Genomic DNA, 17654 nt, shown 5'->3' on the forward strand with positions numbered 1-17654 from the left:
GGTCTGTCTGATAAAGTAAAACTGTCCAAGAAAGATGTGGACCCAGGCTCAGCAAAGACCAGGAATTAGCTCAAAGCCATGTGGTCAGAATTCACTGGGGGCCGGTGACCCATATCCACACTGGAAATTCTCCTCCCAAGTCTGGGCTGGACCCACCCCATCAGGGAAGCAGTAGATTAACTCACGGCTACATCCAACTCCCCCAGCCCAGAGGGAAGCAGGCACGCAAGTGGTGTTTGATATTCCTTTTCAAAAGCTCCTTTCCCAGTCCTCAGTTCCCGGAATACAAACTGGCAGCTGGTCACGGATCACTGAACATAGATTTGGGGCCAGGCTTTGTAGTAAGTGCTCTGACACTCTATCTCAATTAGTCTTCTCAACCTTAGGGGGTAGGTGATTGACAACCCCCTCTAGGCAAGGAGGCTGAGGCCCAGGGCTAAAGAACTAGCCCATGGCCACCAACAATTGTGTGGTAAAGGCTGGTCCCTGGAGCACAATGCTTGCTCAGGGGGAGGGGGAGTTAGCAGGGGTGGTAGCTCCCTCAGCTCACTTACCAGGTCGGGTCAGAATTTCCCCTTGGCTAGCAACCTGCATATACACGTAAACCAGAGTAAAGCCCCTGCCAGCTGGGGGGGGGGGGGGGGGGGGGGAGGGGGAGGGGGAAGGGGGGGGCGGTAGGACCACAGTGCAGACAGGCCAGGCGTGGAGAGCAGCCTGCTGTGCTGGAAAGAAGCAGGACCGGGGACTACCCAGGGACCAGCCACCTCCCCACCAGCACACACTCTCTGTCCCCTTCCCTGGGTCAGGCAAAATGCCCAGGGGCAGGGCTGCAGCCTGGCCCAGGCCCAAAGCCACAATGGGCAGAGAGGAGGGTCTGGGGCGTGGATGAAAAAGAACAGGGGGAGATAGAAGGTAAAATGGAGAGAAACAGACTCTGCCTAAGATCTGGGTGCATTCAAAAATCCAGAAGGGCAAACTCTAAAACAATGGTGTCTTTCCTCAATTCTCTATGATGTTCAGGGTTTTTCCCCCAAGAAGCACATACTCCTTTTATCAACTGCAAAAACAGTAAATACGACTTATTACTTATATAGCCCAAGAAATAATCACAGACTTGCCCGAATGCTATCAGAACCAGATGGTCATGACAGCAGCATCACAGCGACAAGCCAGAACCCCCACCAACATCCACAGAGGGAACGCAGTAACTCTGGTTACAGAGAGGATAGATTATGTGGCGACTGAGAACACAAGCCTAAATTGAACATTTAACAAAAGGGGAAACACTAACACTACGCTAAGCGTGTTTGTGGGGAGCAGATTACAAAAGGATAACAATTTTGTTTAAAGTATATAAATACGTCTTCCATTCCTACATGCAGAGAAAAAACTCAAGGGCATTCCTGAAGTCTGACTGCTGGTTATCTCTGGACTACCAGCTACCCCGGAGGGGCTTCTGGACCTTCTTGAAAGCCATTTTCTCTCTTTCTTATTTTAATGCTTATTTATTTATTTTCGAGAAAGAGAGAGAGAGAGAGAGAGAGAGAGAGAGAGAGCGCGTGCGCGCGCACACAAGTGGGGCAGGGGCGGGGGGGGGGGGGGGGGGGGGGGGGGGACACAGAATCCAAAGCAGTCTCCAGGCTGTGAGCTGTCAACACAGAGCCTGATCCGGGGCTCAAACCCATGAACCATGAGATCATGACCTGCTTAAACGACTGACCCCTTTCAAACCCCTTCTGGAGGATCAAAGACTCCTGTTTTGTCTTTGTTTCCCCTCTCCCCAGGACACACTGGCTGGGCAGAGGCCCTTGTCCCCATTAGACAAATGACAGCACCAAGGCCTCACACAGCAAAATTAGGAGGCTGAGGCCCAGAGCTGGCTTGGGGACACCCAGGTCTAATGAACATGTGTGCCCAAAATGGTCAGCCCGGAATAGCCAATCAGCACACAACTTTATCAGGCCCTCTGCTTAGGGGAGGGGAGGCCTTCACATTTACGAAGCTCAATCAAGCATGCCCCTAGCCCCCACCAAGTGTCTCTCCTCTCTCTCCCATGCCAGGCTCCCCTCCCCCCAGGCCACACTCCTAGGCCATTAGCTCAGTCCCAAAGGCATCCTTTCCTATCCAGGCTTTTGATGATCCTGTCAAAACACTGTAAATAACTTATTTCCACTTGGCAGGGCCTGCAGCAAAAATATCATCCAGGCAGGGGCTGCCTCTCCACGCCAGGAAACCCACACTCGTCCTGCCCAGAGACCCCCCCAGGCCCCCACCTACCAAGGATGGGAAAGGCTCAGTGTCGAAGCCAAACTTCTGCCCAATTAGACAGGGGGTGGGCTTTATAAGACCCCTCAAGTCATTTCAGGAACAAGAAAACCAGTGAGCTGCTGAGAGGTCCTTACTACCCCATAACCCTACATACCACCCTACACCCCATCCCTGACTTCAGGTACTCATGCACCCCCTAAGGAGGGCCTGCTCACCTAACCCTGCCCTCCCGTCTTGTCGCTATCTGGGAGGTGGGCCTCCGAGGGGTTTTGCCACTTCCCAGGGCTGCACATCAGCAGACTCTCAGTCCAGACAGGCAGCCTGAAGGCATTGGGTTTGCCGTCACCCACCCACTCTGCTGCTCACTTGCTGGATGGTGCAAGGCAAAGGCACTCCAGGTGTCTGAACCTCAGCGCTCTCACTTGGCAAGCGGGGACACTAACAGTGGCACCCGGCAAGCAAGGCACAAACGGGAGCTGTCACTGCTGCTATCCGAGCTGGAAAGACACCAAAGCATTTTGAAATTATTCTGAGGGCATCTCAGACCTCCGAAGCGATCTTACTAGGTGATTACTGCCCGGATGTCTGGGAGCCCCGCCCTACATGTTCCCCCAGGACCCCTGATCAAACACCACCCAACCCCCACCTAACCCCGGAGGGCCTCCCAAGTGACTTCTGCGAGCGATGACCGTGCCCTGCTGCACCGCCAAGTCGTAGACACAGCACGAGCCAGGATCTCCTTATAGGGTGGTTGCTCTAAGGCCATCATAGAAAGTTCACAGAGAGAAATACCGACAGTCAGTCCTGCCCTATGCAGACAGGGAACAAGGGACCCAGAACAACCAGGTCCCTGAAAGGGCTACCCTGCCAGCCACTTGTATAGGACGTCAGAGAACTCAGGGGTAGGATGGGGCTGCGGTGCTTCCCGGGGGAGTTCTCCAGGCAGGGGTGGCTGAATGGGAGAAACAAAGAAAAGAAAAGAAAAGAAAAGAAAAGAAAAGAGAAAAGAGCAAAGAAAGAAGGAAGGGGGAAGGAAGGAAGGAAGGAAGGAAGGAAGGAAGGAAGGAAAGAGAAAGAAAGAAAGAAAGAAAGAAAGAAAGAAAGAAAGAAAGAAAAAGAGGGAGAAAGCCAAGTTATGGCTCTGGATTTGCAAAATTTGGGGAAAAGCAGTGAAATCTCAGCTGCGCACAGGACTCCCACCACCTGCCCCCAGCCAGTACGGGGGGTGGGGGTCTTATGTGTCCAGGGTGGGGAAGTCATACTCTCAGAGATGATGATGCCTTTACCCCACCGTGGCTGGAACTGGAGATGCAGAGGGAGGAAGAAAATATATCAGCCTATGCCCTCGAACGCACCCCAGCCAGGGCAGACTCTTCTCTGATCCTGGGGGGCACCACAAAGCAGGCTGCACTCGCCCCCGCATCGAGGAGAAGGCCTCGGGCTTCCACAGTCAGGAGGGAACACCCTGAGCTGGGACCCCGCTGGCCCACAGCAGGAACATTACCCCTGTCGGCCCCTCCCTAAGCAAACCAGATGGATATAACTTACACGATAACATTTCCAGCTTCTTTACTTGTGACAACAAATCAAACAACAAGGGTCCTTTTATTTTGGCTCATCTACCCATCCAATCCCTCAACAAACACCTCATTTAGACTCCTACTGATTTCCATGGGCCCCTAAGGATGACATCAACAATGGTGGCACCAGCGAATAAAAAAGAGCAGCTCCTGCTGAGAACGTGCCGTGTGCCAGGCTCTGGGCTGCTCCTCAGCCATATCACGTCCATGTCCCAACTCTGAGGCTGGCTCCATTATTATTGCCATTTTGTAAATGAGGAAACTGAGGGTCACTGGGCCCAAGGGCACTGGGCACGGCTAGCTGCAGCCCAACACCCATTCCCGATTCTCCTCTTCTTCAGTAACAAAACCCCAAGCTCCTGTGAGGTGACAGCATGGCCAGCAGAAAGACGGCACTTCCCACCCTGCTGGCCTCCAGGTATTAGAACGTTCGACTCTGACCAAGGCCAGCATGGGCAGCAGTATAACACGGGATCTCTAAGGAGATCACCTGATGAGAATAGATTCAGGTGTGTGGCAGGGATGCCCTACTCCCATACTGCTTTCCCATGACCTGGGATGTATACACAACGGCTGGAGCCTCAGCAGCCACTTTTACAAGGAGGTGAGCTTGGGCCTAGAAGATAGTGTGGCACAAACAGAGAAAAGGGGGTTCTTTAAAACTTTAGGGAGCCCCTGCACCAGCCCCAGGTTAGCCTGCATCCGGTTTCTTTGGCATAGAGAGAAATAAATGTAAGATTTTATTTAAGCCACTGTTATTCCCAATCTGCTACTGGCAGCCGAATATCAATCCTGACGGCTCCACAGTGAAGCTGCAGGTGGAGGGGTGTCGGGAGGATGAAAGCCGGCCAGGCAGAGATCCCCCCAAAACACAATATCCTTGGCATGAGAGAGTCATGGAGAATGTGCTCAGGCCACACATTTCTGCTTGTGTTACGATTTTCTGTTTTCATCCACATCAAGACAACAATGTCCTATTTGTGACGCTATGTTCTTCAACAGCTTAGGAAGGATGGTTCAAGCCTCTCCATAGATTTTACTCTCTCTCTCTCTCCTGACGACTTAAGAGTTCTAATCTCATTTCTCCGCACGCACTGGCTACCAGGAAGCTCAGCACCACTCTAGTGTGTCCTCACGGCACCAGGCCCGACAGCCAATATTACATCTCCTCTGTTCCTCACCTTGATTTACTTCTTCTGTGTTACTAACCTTTCCTTTGGGGAAAGCGAGAGAGCGTCAAGCATACAGAACGCTAAAAGGGAGGAATCTCCTAGACTGTCAAATTCATGAAAGCTACTCATTCTTCTTTGAGTAGCTAAAATGGCAAATTATCTCCTAAGTTAGCACTTTGTAAGAACGAGGAAGATTCTCCAACTCATGTATACTTTCTGACCTTTCAAAACGGTGCCACGTGACACATCAACCTGTTGCTGAAAAAGACATGCCAGGGGCGCCTGGGTGGCACAGTCGGTTAAGCGTCCGACTTCAGCCAGGTCACGATCTCGCGGTCCGTGAGTTCGAGCCCCGCGTCGGGCTCTGGGCTGATGGCTCAGAGCCTGGAGCCTCTCTCCGATTCTGTGTCTCCCTCTCTCTCTGCCCCTCCCCCGTTCATGCTCTGTCTCTCTCTGTCCCAAAAATAAAAATAAAAACGTTGAAAAAAAAATTAAAAAAAAAAAAAAAAAAAAAAAAAAAGAAAAAGACATGCCAAGATCTCTCAGCCGGGCCCTGCCTTTACACATTAGCAGGCACAGATTAAGAAACTTCCACAATATACAAATATGCTATTACCGTATTTCGTCAGTTCAAAGGCACTGTCAGTCAGAACCATCACATTACACACTCATTAAAAGGTTTTTAAAGGCAAAACATAAGAGACTCTTAAATACAGAGAACAAACTGAGGGTGGATGGGGGGGTGGGTGGGAGGGGAAAGTGGGTGATGGGCATTGAGGAGGGCACTTGTTGGGCTGAGCACTGGGTGTTGTATGGAAGCCAATTTGACAATAAATTATTTGAAAAAAAAAAAAAAGGATTTTAAGTAGGCTTTAAGGAACCAAAAGAATAAAAAAAGGTATGTTACTATAGCCAGAGAAAACCAATGGAGAGGTTCGTAGTGATTACCTCTAGAGAATAAGATGATGGGGAACTTTGCCAATTCATGTATTTCTGTAATATTTAATTAGTTTCCATTGATTTCCAAAGAGTTCTTGATAAGGTGCATCTATGAGCCAGAATGCTAGGCCTGCACAGTCTCCAGAAAAACAAGGCATGGTCCACGGCCCTACAGAGGCTCCGGAGAAGTGGGAAAAGCCCCCACAGTCCGTGATTACACCATGCAATGGAAGCTTCTGTGTCTGGGAGATGGGGCGCACAGGGTATGTTGGGGCCCACAAGAGGGAGGGGCTCTCTCGGCCTAGGGTATCCAGGAAGGTTTAAGGAGCTGGCGGCCGGGAGCTCGTTCAGACAGATTAATAAGTGTCAGCCAGATGGACAAGGAGAGGCATGGCGGGCTGCCAGGAGAGGGTATGCAGAGGACCAGGCCTCGCCACAGGCTGCTGGGCCTCTGCACGGGGTGCTTTGGGGTGCACTTGAGGAAGCGGCCCGGGCTAGGTTCCCTGGAGTGGGAACCAACTGTCAAGGGCTTCATGAACCCCTCCAAGGGATGGGACATCACCCTGTCCCCTTGGTGCTGCGGCCTCGCTGGGTCAAGATGGGGCTTGTGTGAGAAAGAGCACTTGAGCAGCTGGCCAGCAGACAGATGGGCCCGGTCCAGGAGAGGGTTCAAGACACCGCAGGCAAAGGAATTGCAAGGAAGCGCTGCTTTCAGAATGAGGCAAAACCAGCAGTGGGGCGCGGAGGGTCACAGATGGACCAGGGAGCCAGCGTGCTGGGTTTTCTCTGCCTCGTGCTAGCTCAGGGACTGGGGCGAGCTCTCTCGGACTCAGTTGCCTCATCTGTAAAGTGGGGATAACAGAAGTTTATCCATTAAACAGCACCTATAAGAGTACTAACCGTCCTTCTCTGGATTGTCGTGGGGATCAAATTAGTTAACATAGTAAAGTGCTTACGGAAGTTCCCAGACCACACGAGGCTGTGTGCACATCTGCTTTGATCACCTCCCCCACCCATTATAGTGACCCCTCCACCCCTCCCTAAGGAGTTGCCCGTCTGACTGGGTTCCTCAGGACCCAATCAATTCTCCCACAGCCTGGGCTTCTAACGGTCTCCCCCTCCCTCCAGGCCCAGGGGCCTCAAAGACCTGCCCCAGCACTGTCTTCCCTCACCTCCCAGAGGCCAGAGACCAGCACAGTGCAGGGGCAGCCACTGCAATCTTCAGGCAGGGTGGCCGAGTGGCAGCCACACACAGCCTTTCAGAGGCATCAGCCACTGCCAAGGCTGCCTGTCCGACCCTGGGTCCCCTAACCGCCCCCCCCCCCCCCGCCCACTGCTGGCACAGAGCCAGGCAAGGGGACACTGTGATAAACCACCACTGAGTCCACACCGTGGGCAGCGGCTCAGGGCCACAACGGTCTCCAGGCCACAGGGCTCCACACACTGTAAGATCCTGGTGCCTTAGACCCAGTAACGTCACTTCTAGAGGGCGATCCAAACAGAGAACCAAAGAGAGAACGGCAGCACTGTTCAGAACAGCAAACCAGAAACCACTAGAACCTAAGGTTCCAGAGCAGAGAAAAGGTTCCTGATGCTGGGACAGCGGGACGGCAGAAAACTGGTGCCGCCCTCGCAAGGATCATTTCCAAGGGGAGTAAACAGCACAAGCAAATCAATGTGTGTCCATCCTCCAAACGCAGGTCAGAAAACCTACAGATAAGAAAAGCCAACCTGGATTCACACAATACTTAACAACGTATTTTAGGTGAAGGTACGAAAAAAGACCGAAATAAGTGTTTCAAAGATTATCTCTGGGCTTTCATCTTTAAGCCTGTCTTTCTCTCCCCAAATTTCAGAAACGAACACATAGTACTTCATGAAGAAAGAATATTCAAGGGTTTCAATCACCCACATCACCCAGTAAATGGAGCACACACCAGGGCCAGGCCCTGCACTCCCCAGAGACAAGAAAGTTCTGGCCCAGGAGAAGACATCAACTTGTAGCTCCGGCTAGGCATGGGAAGCCGGGGGTGGGGGGGTCCGCTGAGAGAGCCAGGAAGGTGTCACGGGCGAGGTGACACCTGAGCACACGTCTAACAGCACAAATAAAAACATGACAGTGGGGAGGGTGATGCCAGCTTCTTGGCCAATGAAAGACTCAAGCCGCTTGGTGGTCCGCGAGCCTGAGCCGAAGGCGATGCCTGCTTCTCACAGCGCAGGCCGTGCGCCCAGGGCCCTCCGGTCAATGCCCCGCCTCGCCCAGTCTCAGCCCCCAGAGGGCCCCCCCCTCCCAGCTGCACTGGCACTCCTACAACTGCACCGAGGATCGGGACTGAGCAGCTCTGGGCTGGCAACTCCAACCAGCTCTGGGCCATGCCAAGGGCGATGGCGATGCTGACGGCTGGAGGACCACATTTTGAGGAGTGACGCCCTGGACAACGCCACCTCCAAGCAACCTCAAAACAGGCAGCGGCTTTTGGTTGCCCTTTTCCTCCCTTCCTATTTCCCCCACGCGCCTCTTTTCATCTCTTCGCTTGCATGTTCACTGCGCGGAAGGGGACCAGGGACCCAGGGCCCTGACTCCGTGTGGAATGGTATGGAGAAGCCTGGGTCCTGACAGGGCACACCCTGGCACCGTGGAGCACTGGTGCCCGGCTTCCCTGGCAGGGCCGCTTTCTGTTTTAAGGATAAGTTCAAGTTGACTCACCGAGTCAAAGGCTCGGGAAAGAACACCCCAGAACTGAGAAACACAGGCCTCCGAAGCCACACAGGACTGCCCCGACGCCAGAGACAGTTTCTATTTGCAACAGCAAGCCTAAAAAGCTCAAGAATAAAAATAAAACTGACAGAACTGAAACCATTCAGCGTACATGGGCAGCACATAGCAGCTCATGAGCATTTTCCCATGTTGTCCTCCAAGATGCATCTCTTAACAGCTCCTAAAAACATCTGATAAGAGCAGACTCTGATTTAAAGAACATTCCCCCCGCCCCATGCACCATTATTGTAAAAAAATACCCTGATGTTTTCACATAAACTTGTCTGACTCTGTTACATATATATGCTAAGTAAATGACGGAGAATGAAAATAATTTTCAATGTTTTGAAAAAAAGAAATACAAATACCTGCATTTCAAATGGTAAGAAATAACACGTATCTTTAAAAAAGGAATTCAGAGGTGCCTGGGTGGCTCAGTCGGTTAAGCATCTGATTTCAACTCGGGTCATGATCTCCCAGTTTCTGAGTTCGAGCCCTGCATCGGGTGGAAAGCACAGAGACCACTTTGGATCCTGTGTCTCCCTCTCTCTCTGCCCCTCTCCCACTCACTCTCTCTCTCTCTCAAAAATAAAAAAATAAAGTATAAATAAAAAAGGAGTTAAGCTAAATTCACACAGCTAGAAACCAAAAAGTGTTACTTGGATGATGGAAGGTGGGGAGGGCAAACCAAAGAGACCAGCAGACAACGTATTTTTCTAAGCACTGCCTCACGGCTGTGCCCCTCCACCCTTAAGCCACATGGTTCGTAACAAAGGATGAGGGGACAATAAACCCGTACTCCTTAAGCTTCCATCAGGTGTCTTAGGTCCTGTGTAGTAAATGTCCTCCCCTTTTAAAGATGATTAAGGTAGGATCACACACTCAGAAGACAAACTAATGGAAACTCAAACCCAGGTGTCTGGACTCCTCGGGAAGGTCAAGCACAGACAAGAACAATCTGTATCCCTGGGGGCACCTGGGTGGCTCAGTTGGTTAAGCATCCAACTTCAGCTCAGGTCACGATCTCGCGGTTCATGAGTTCAAGCCCCACATCAGGCTCTGTGCTGACAGCTCGGAGCCTGGAGCCTGCTTCAGATTCTTATGTCTCCCTCTCCCTCTGCCCCTCCCCTACTGGCTCGCTCGCTCGCTCTCTCTCTTTCCCTCTCTCTCTAAAATAAATAAACATTAAAAAAAATTTTTTTATTGAAAAAAAAAAAAGAGTAATCTGTATCCCAATAACAGACCCAAACAACCATGGAAACGTTCTGCATAGAGTCGACTTCCCAATCTCATGGCCATGCTCCCTAGAGGTGCTGCTGTCTGCTATCAGAGGTCAGGGTCAGAGTCACATTCTGGTAGCCTTGAGAAAAGCCCCCGCCCATGAGGAGACAGCTGGATAACTGCCATGAGCTCTTCCAGCTACGAGGACGTCAGGCCCCCAGTAAACACCAAGACAACCTATATTCTCACAGCCCCTGAATTTGGCTCCCAAACACCCGGCAGAGGGGACAGACAAAAGGCAGAATGTCCACCCCTCGTGGGCCCCAACGACCTGGAAATAAAATCTAGTGAGGGCACGAGGCCAGGCAGCAAAAGCACCGTGCAGACGGTGTTGGTGGCAGAGTGAACCCAGGCGAGGATTAAATCATCTGACACTTTTAAGTACGTACCTTTTTTTTTTTAATGTTTTTATTTTTGAGAGAGAGAGAGAGAGAGAGAGAGAGAGAGAGCATGAGCAGGGGAGATGCAGAGCGAGAGAGGGAGACACAGAATCCAAAGCAGGCTCCAGGCTCTGAGCTGCCAGCACAGAGCCCGACACAAGGGTTCCAACTCACAAACCGTAAGATCATGACCTGAGCTGAAGTCAGATGCTGAACTGACTGAGCCACCCAGGCGTCTCTAAGTACATACCTTTTAAAGCAATTTTTGAACCACTGAAAATATTACCCAAATAACAAATATATTTCTTACAGCTGGCCAGAGAACTCAACATCTGTAAACCTTGGAAAGAAGCACCCTGCTCAGCCAACAGACTCTCCCTCTGGCTTTCAAGAAGCCAGTTACTGGATTCAACGCGCCTATCTGAACCAGCCCTCCCCCCTCACTGGTCCTCTCCTTGCACCCCCATGCATGTCCAGAAACAAGTGAGAAGTCTGGGAAGTGACCCTCAATCTCACTCACCCGCCACATCCACCCACGTCCCATCATCTGTCTCCCCCTGCCTTCCACTACTGAATTAATCCCAGCCAGACCCCATCACCATGACCACCACCACTCCAGGCCATGGTCCCAGGCTCCTTCCAGAAGACCCAGGTCTCTGCCTTCTAGCCCAGTCTTTATCTAACCGTCCTCCATATGCCCTGCAGTCGGATCTCCTGTCATGCCTTCTCACTGGAGCACACACCTCTCCGACACAAAAGCCCTTTAATGCCCACTGAACCCACGCCCGTGAACAGATCACCAGCCCTTTCTAGGTCTGGCCCCGCCGCCCTCTCCGGCCTGGCTACTTGCCAACTCCATCGGGGCCAAGGATCCAGTGTTTCCAAGCCTCTCACAGACAAAAGACCCCCTTGCCCAGCTTCTGGGTCCTTGCTCACGTGTGCTCTCTGCCTGTAACGACATTCAAATACCTTACCCGCCCCCCCAACCTAAGCTGGGTATATCCTCTATCAAGAAGCGTCAACTTCCCTACAAGGCTTTCCTCATCCTCTGCCCACCCTCCCCTAACTGTCCACCCCTGTGTCCTCACAGGCCCCCACCACAGCACAGACGAGCCCTAGACCGCCTGGCACGCCCCCTCCAGCTCTCAGCCCGTCTTTCCCTTTCTGCTTGAGGGTCCACCACCCAACCTCCTTTCCCGAATGGTTCGCACAGGAACAGTGCAAACATGTATACAAAGCACTCCAACATCTCAAGCAAGCAACAATTCTGGAGAAACCCGGAGCAAAGGCCTGCTGCCTGCCCGGCAAGCTGGGGAAACTTCTTTACGCCCTTGCCCACTTGAGAAACAGCGGCTGCTCCGGGGACTGGGTTTCGTAATGTCTGGATTCTCAAAGAATTTGGAAGGAAGACAGTGAACCTATGACGGGTGGCTGTACTTCCCACACTTACAGCTTGTTCGTTTGCATTTTAAAATACAACTCCGGCCCCCTCTCCTGCAAACAGCCCTCTCCTTCTCCCCTCGGGCTTTGCAAACTGGTGAAAGCCCCCATAATGTGCGAGGCAGGGCTGCAAAACACACCTTCCCGAGGATACTGAGGCTGGAGGTGGCAGGACAACAGATGAGTTGTTCTTTCCAGATCTCCTTCCCTTAAGTTCAGGGCTGCCCTAGAAAGGGGCAATGGGGTCCAGGGACAAAGAACCTCCCAGGCTTCCCTCCCAAGCCTTCCCCACAGATCAGGTCAGAGTGGAAAATGCTCCCAAGGTAACACCATCCTTCAAGGCTGATGCAAACTTCCTGCTTGGCCTTCTGCAGAGCCCTAGGCTCACGCCCCAGGCCCCCTAGGCCACAGATGACCCAGGAGGTCAAGAAATGTTTTCTCCAAATGAAGGCTCAGTGGGTGGAGGGACACTGATGGCTGTGCCACGGCTTGCATTTGGTCACTTCTGCAACCTGTGTGTTGCAGGAGCAGGACCAGAACAGCCTGGGACATAGGTGAAGCACCTGTCGGGACCATGGGTTTGAACCTGGCTCTCAGCTAGGCTCTGTCAGGTGGACGAGGCCTATAGCCACGAGCAAGGCTTACCCTGCCTTTCTCTGGGACGCCTTCTTGACTTCATCTCTTGCACGCCTGTGCAAGTGACCCCCACCAACTCTGGCTCTGGATGCCGACGGCAGACTGCAGACTTCAGAAGGAAGGAACCAGGCTTTGGCACGGTGAGTCCCCCACACCCGCGGCCCGGCGCACCGCAGGCATCCAAGAAAGATGCGCTGAATGCCGCTACAGGGAGAGCCCAGTCTTCCCAACCCACACCTGCTGGCCGTGAGGGGCCTCAGTGGCTAAGCAAGGCCTGAAATGGAGGAGTCAGGGCGTGTCCAGCATCCTCATTACAATAATGCCGAGGAAGAAACCGAGGCAAACAGGTGCCTGCGACCATCACTGTCATGACAGGCAGCCCCTCCGGACAAAGGAGCAGAGGGCACCCCATCTCACAGTGTGCCTCACTCTCCCCTTGTCTTCTTGCCTGAGCCCCGACATCAAACACAAGGCAGCACTCCTCCTGGACTGGGGGCTTCTCGTGCCTACATGAGCAGAGAACAGCAGGTTTTCCTAATTACAGCACCACCTGGCCTAACAGACCCAGGTTAGGGGACACCAGTCGGCCCGCAGACAGGCCCGTTGCCAAGGCTTTTCTGGGTCTCAGTGGCCACACAGGCCCCAGCGTCTGGATGGCCTAGGAGCCAAGCCACTGCCCCCTCGGAGATGGCACCTGCCTCTGAGCCCAGTTCTGAGAAGTCAATGGGGTAACGTCCTAAAGCAGTGGCCTTCCAACCAAAGCCCCCAGAATAAATGTTTACAATGACATATCTTTTCGTGCATTTTCAAGTTGACATCTAAAATTTCTCATCGTAAGTTTAAATACTTGGAAAGGATGTAATTTCCAACATATTGTAAATATTAACATTTCAAAATAAAACTGTTCCTGTTTCTCTTTTAAATGGATCCAGTGGAATCTAAATACCGTAGCGATTTGAGGTCCACCATCATCCATCCTAAAAGTACAGAATCCAGTGCCTCTTAAACACTGGGAGATTTAGAAAAGTTCCTTTTGCCTCCTCCAAGCCCAACACCCAACCCGCATCCTTCAGTGAATTCTATGTTTAAAGGCCTTTTACTGAGTAGTCTATTACACTACTAGGCAAAAAAGAACTATATGTATATAAAGGTCTTAATTTTTTAATTTCGTGTGACCATTAAGCTCTAAGTGTCAGAAACTTTCTTCTGGCTTGAATTATTATTACAATTACTATCAGTACATAACGGATGCACGTGACCGAAACATCACTGACTGTACAAGGAAAAACATTATAGCTTATGAGGAACACATCTCAGAAGAGATGAATGGGAATTTTTCAAAAGTATTTCAAGTACCCACAGATGAAGGCCGAGCTCACTGTCAGTTGTATTTTTCAATGTTTATAGATGCAAGTACTAAAACCCCTTCTTCAAGCAGAAGGATGGAATGGGAAGAGATTTACATAGCAAATTCTCTGAATTCCTTTAAAATTATATGCTAAGAATTATGGTCATTTGTTATCAAAAATCATTTCTGGGGCGCCTGGGTGGCGCAGTCGGTTAAGCGTCCGACTTCAGCCAGGTCACGATCTCGCGGTCCCTGAGTTCGAGCCCCGCGTCGGGCTCTGGGCTGATGGCCCAGAGCCTGGAGCCTCCTTCCGATTCTGTGTCTCCCTCTCTCTCTGCCCCTCCCCCATTCATGCTCTGTCTCTCTCTGTCCCAAAAATAAATAAAGGTTGAAAAAAAAAATTTTTTTTAAAAAAAAATCATTTCTAATGCTCCATCAGCTGACAACTCATTCAGGTCCTCTTTCAATCTTGTTGCAAGGGAAGAACTGGAGAAACCTGACCTGCCCCAGGGGGACCATGGGTGACAAGGCCTAGGTGGGTTTTATGCCCCAGGGTCGTATCTGCCTTGACAACGTAAATAACAAGCTTGCTGTGTGCTAAGCATGGTGCCAGCTGCCTTACCCAAATTGACTCAATTAGGTCTCAGGTGATCCCGGGGGACAGGCACAAGTATTGTCCCCATTTTACAGACAGGGAGACTGAGGCTCCGAGTGGTTAGGCATCTAGCGCAAGGTCACACAGCCAGAAACCTGGGCCCAGGTGATCCTAACCCTTGCTGCTGCATGCACTGCCTCCGCAGAAGCGGGAGGAGGCCAATGTGGAAAGGGTGCCAGGAAGGAGGGTTTACAGGCTTCTTCCCAAGCAGATGTGGTGAGGAAATGAGCACATGAGGAAGCTGAGGACCTGCAAATTTTGCTTTCTTTTGTTTTTGTTAATTTTAATATTGTTTGTTTTTGAGACAGGGAAAGAGAGCGTGCGAGCGGGGGAAGGGCAGAGAAGAGAGGGAGACACAGAATCTGAAGCAGGCTCCAGGCTCTGTGCTGACAGCAGAGAGCCCAATGTGAGGCTCGAACTCATGAACCGAGAGAGCAAGACCTGAGCCGAAGTCAGACGCTTAACAGACTGAGCCACCCAGGCGCCCCAAATTTTGCTTTCTTGAATGTGCTCCCATCCTACCTTGGAGAGGTTACCCACAGATGTTTCTATCAAGTAAACGGTATCAGTGCCTGGTACACCACAGTCCCCGATAAATGTCAACACTCACGTTGTTACTACTGCCTTTAAATCCCAGGCAGAGAAATAACTTCCCTGACGGGAGGGTACCTTGGGATCTTACCAGCACTCTACAGTCTCAGTTCCTGACCCTGGACCCCAATATCATTTTTTTATTTTTTTTTTTATTTTTTTTTTTATTTTTTTTTCAACGTTTATTTATTTTTTGGGGGACAGAGAGAGACAGAGCATGAACGGGGGAGGGGCAGAGAGAGAGGGAGACACAGAATCGGAAACAGGCTCCAGGCTCTGAGCCATCAGCACAGAGCCCGACGCGGGGCTCGAACTCACGGGCCGCGAGATCGTGACCTGGCTGAAGTCGGACGCTTAACCGACTGCGCCACCCAGGCGCCCCAATATCCTTTTTTTAAATAGAAGCCAAAGCCCAGGTGACAACAGGCCTGGAAACAGTCGATAAATGGAGCAAAAAAACCACGGGCTTTGGAGACCAACTGACCCACAGTCAAAACCCAACTCTACCACTTACCAGCTGAGTTCCCCCAGGGGAAGTCACAACATCCTGAGCCTCAGTGGAGGCTCGTCTCTAAAATGGGCATGAAAACACTACTCCTGTCACTGGACGGCTGCACAAAAAGGGACATTGCCACTGGGGGACCAGACACGAGAGATACCGGGTGTTGGCTGACAGCACGCTTCCTCTCCGCCCCTTCGGTCACTGACACCTCGTATCTGGCGAGCACCCACCATCTCCAGCACCCAGCGGCCCACCAGCCCAGGGATCTGGCGCACAGAGGCCTGGCTAATTTTGAAAACCCAGCCAAGTGCCCTGGCTTCCAGATTTTGCACAGAGTCTTTCTCTACATCTTGAAATTTCAAGTTCTCCAAACACTCGGGGCTGCCAGGAGGAGGTGAACAGGGAGGTGTCGCGGTGGGTTTTATTTTTAGATACTGGCGTGGAAAGCGTCCAGTTTGGCCTCTCTCTGGTGCCCGGTCACCACTTCCTCCCCGGAGTCATCACCAAAAGGAACAGCAGACACATCAAGGAAGCATTTCGTAACTCTTCTGCCCGGTACACTCCGTAACAATGGCTCCAAGGCTTTAGTCCTGGGCGCCCTGGTGGCTCAGTTAAGCATCCGACTCTTGATTTTGGCTCAGGTCGTGATCTCACAGTTTGTGAGGTCCCAGCCCCGCGTTGGGCTCTGTGCTGACAGCATGGAGCCTGCTTAGGATGCTCTCTCTCTCTCTGTCTCTCTGTCTCTCTCTCTCTCACCCTCTCTCTGCCCCTCCCCCACTCACGCTCACACATGCACTCTCTCTCTCTCAAATTTAAAAAAAAAAAACTTAAAAAAAAAACTGAATAAATAAATAACTAGAGGTTTCCATCTAAACCTTCCCAGGAAGCCATGTAAAGCAAACACACTGAAGCCCCAGGTTATTCCTCACATCCTGAAATTCCAAGTCCCTCTCCCCTCTTCTCCCCTCCCCCCCTCCCTCTTTTGGTAGGGGTAGTGGCACCCTACTGTGTTAGTCTAAGATTTTCCAGGACAGGAATCAGGTATTAGGGGAAGGGCACATTTTTTTCCCCTTTTGAGTAACGTGTTTATTGGTGAGCACGTGAATTCACTTCCTCTAAATATTGTTTCCCCGCAGAAATTTCTTCGTGAACCTGGACAAGCGCTATAGTTAACCTCAGGGAGGCACCTGGACCTTCTCTTAGCAACCTCCAGCTACAGCTCCAACTTTAAGGCCAGGACTTGATGGTGGGTACAGCAGCATCTGCAAAGGATCTGGTGACATCCAAGGTAACCGTAGGTAAGGACTAAGAGACCAAAATAAGCCAAAGCATTCTGGAGCAGGACCGATCTGAGACACCTGGCCCCAGAATGACCAAGGTACAACTGCACTTCCTCTGCCCACCGCTGGACCCCTGACAGGCATTATCAATCAACCCCTGCCCTCAGCCACTCACAGATTTAGATTCCTCCAGGCAGCCACTACCAATCAATCAGAAGCGGGCCCAAAAGCATACTTGTCAGCCATTCCTGAATTCTGACTTCCCTCTTTCAATGTGTAAGAAATTAAGGTCCACAGAAAAACTCAGTGCAGATCACACAACTTTGCAGAGCCAAAATGAGCCTGGTTGAAAACTCTACAGTTGATGAGGGACTTCCAGAAACTGCCTTCTCCCCCAAAACCAACCTCAGCCTCCAGGTGACAAGTTCGACCTGCTACAAGGAGGGAGACCAGAGGGAGACCAAGGCTTCCAGACAGAGCCACCCAGCCCCACCCCACCAACCACCCCCAATGGCCACTGTCAGAGCAGGTACATCTATTTTGGGGCCACAGAGTCCGCCCCAGGCCCGGGGAGGGATTCTCTCTCCATCCATCCCTCCTTCTCCAGCCAATGAGCACCTGACTTAAGTCTGCCCCAGAGTGAGGCAGCCCAAGGGTCAGGAGCCCCCCATACTGACTCGGTCCACCTTCCAGGAGCCAGCGGCCCACAGAGAAGATTGGGTGTCACCAACTGATAGCAGGATGGGGGTGCACCTGACCTGGGGAGGTGGAGGGGGAAAGGAGAGGGGAAGAGTACTCTTGGAGATGATACCACTCACAAGAAT

The 17654-nt window shown here is 51.6% G+C and overlaps 1 protein-coding gene across 2 annotated transcripts in view; it reads right to left on the reverse strand.

The window, feature by feature from the left end:
• The window catches only part of ITPK1 (inositol-tetrakisphosphate 1-kinase), a 180358-nt gene that overhangs the window by 119054 nt on the left and 43650 nt on the right, over positions 1 to 17654 (reverse strand). The window lies entirely within an intron of this gene.

The sequence above is a fragment of the Prionailurus viverrinus genome, chromosome B3, assembly GCF_022837055.1.
Source record: "Prionailurus viverrinus isolate Anna chromosome B3, UM_Priviv_1.0, whole genome shotgun sequence".
NCBI lineage: Eukaryota > Metazoa > Chordata > Mammalia > Carnivora > Felidae > Prionailurus > Prionailurus viverrinus.